The following is a 2,258-nucleotide window of genomic DNA, read 5'->3' on the forward strand; positions in this document are numbered from 1 at the left end:
CAATGCTCACACACCATCAGGGTATCTGATAATCTATGTCAAATTTGACTCCATCAAACCAGAGATAGTATAGATTCCACAGGTTAAGGGTTCAGTCTTCCAATATTGCCCCCATCCCCACTTCAAAGTGGCTATTTTTGTGTTTCTGACCCACTGCCTACAGATTGGAAGTTCCAATGACCTCTTTAGGTTCAGTTAATTTGCTACAGCAGCTCACTGAATTCAGGGAAACAATTATGCTTACCAGTGTACCGAAAGACATGACAAAAGATCATCAACAGCCAGATGAAGAGATACATAGGGGTAGTTTCTGATCAAAGGAGCTTTCTGTCATCATGTTGCTTGGGGCCTACCTCAGTAGCACTTGGAAAAAATGGCCAAATCACTCTTGAGTTTTTATGGAAGCTTTATTATTAACCAAGTCACTGGCCATTAACTGATTCAACCTCCAGCCCTTCCAGCCTCTCTTGAGGTCAGGGGATGGGACTGAATATTCCAATTCACTAGTCACATGGTTGTTCTCCTGTCAAGCAGCCTGCATTCCTAGGTGATACCCAGAAATCACCCTATTAAAATAACACAAGACACCTTTATCTCTCTCAGTTCTTAGGAAAATCCAAGGGTTTGGGGAGCCGTGCACCAGGAACTGTGGACAAAGACCAAATATATATTTCCTATAAACCACAATTCAGCAGGTTATGCATTGTAGCATTTTTTATAACTATTGTTTTGAAAAACACCACATCTTTTGTAACATATCCCAGATGACTTCTTTTACCTGCTGGTTCCTTAGGGTATAAATGAAGGGATTTAGTAAAGGGGCAACTGAGGTGTACAGCAAAGCCACACCTTAGGATACAGTCACTCTTTCTTTGGCAGATGGCTTAATATATATAAAGATACAGCTGCCATAAGTCATGGAGACAACAATCATGTGGGAAGTACAGGTGGAAAAAGCTTTGGTCCTTTGCTGTGCAGAAGGGAATTTCAGAATGGTCTTAATGATGTAAGTGTAAGACACAATCACTAGTACCAATGTGACCGCAAGAGTCACTATAGCTAAGATAAAAGACATCAATTCTAGGACATGTGTGTCTGTGCAGGATATCTGCAGGATAGGAGATGTTTCACACATAAAGTGATCAATTGTTTTGGAAGCACAGAAATCCAGCTTGAGCCCCATGGTTATTGGAGGAAAGATTATTAGGAATCCAGTTATCCAAGAGCCAAGTACAAGCTGATAGCACACTTTGCTGTTCATAATGATTGGGTAATGCAAGGGTGCACAGATGGCAACATAGCGGTCATAGGACATGGCAGTTAGAAGATAAAATTCTGTAACTCCCAGTAAAAGTATAAAAAATAATTGAGCTACACAATGATTGTATGAAATGGATTTCTCCCCAGTCATAATGGTTATCAGGTATCTTGGAATACATACTGTAATGAATAGGATTTCCAAAAATGAGAAATTACGCAGAAAGAAATACATTGGTGTCTTGAGGCGAAGGTCCAGAAGGGTGAGGAGGATGATGGTTAAGTTCCCTATCAGGCTCAATGTGTAATTCAGAAATAGAAGCAGGAAAATCACAATTTGCAATTGTGGGTCATCTGTCAATCCTAGGAGAATAAACTCTATGTCTTTTGATTGGTTCTTCATTTCCCGTTTGTGGGTCTTTTCAAATATACATAGAAAAAGATAAAAAATTGAACATACTGATGAATGTAATACGGTAGAATATAGATTAATCTATGAATGTAAATATGTGTAAATATATAGCTATAAATTAGATTAAGTGTAGATAAATTAACCTAAATATGCATAAATTAACCTGTAAACAAATGAATATATAGTAAGTATACATATATAGTTGCCAAATATGTATATTAACCTAATAAATACATATATACATTTCACCTAAAGCAGAATAAGGTATGCATTCTCTAATTTATCCATTTGTAAATGGTTTCTCCAGTTTGAAACTGCTGATGACACAGATAATCAATTTAAAATACTTTCTTGCCCAAGTTCTCTTTATTATAATGTCCCTCATTAGTTTTCCTCTAGAACTTGGATATTTCTTGTGATTAATACGCATTCTTGCCCATCACTTCCAAAAGGAATCCACTCAGCATGTATAATTTAAATAAAATAATATGGGTTATTTTAAGTGAATTTTTCTATCATTTTTATTCAACCTGTAAAAATACACTAAATTATTTGCCTTTTTTGGAATAAATATCAGGGTGATTTTTCA

The 2,258-nt window shown here is 36.4% G+C and overlaps 1 pseudogene; it reads right to left on the reverse strand.

The window, feature by feature from the left end:
• Positions 1-721: 721 nt before the first annotated feature.
• LOC130685091 (olfactory receptor 6C6-like) lies at positions 722-1,663 on the reverse strand (annotated as a pseudogene).
• Between the last annotated feature and the right edge of the window lie 595 nt (positions 1,664-2,258).

The sequence above is a fragment of the Manis pentadactyla genome, chromosome 10, assembly GCF_030020395.1.
Source record: "Manis pentadactyla isolate mManPen7 chromosome 10, mManPen7.hap1, whole genome shotgun sequence".
In the NCBI taxonomy this organism is placed as follows: domain Eukaryota; kingdom Metazoa; phylum Chordata; class Mammalia; order Pholidota; family Manidae; genus Manis; species Manis pentadactyla.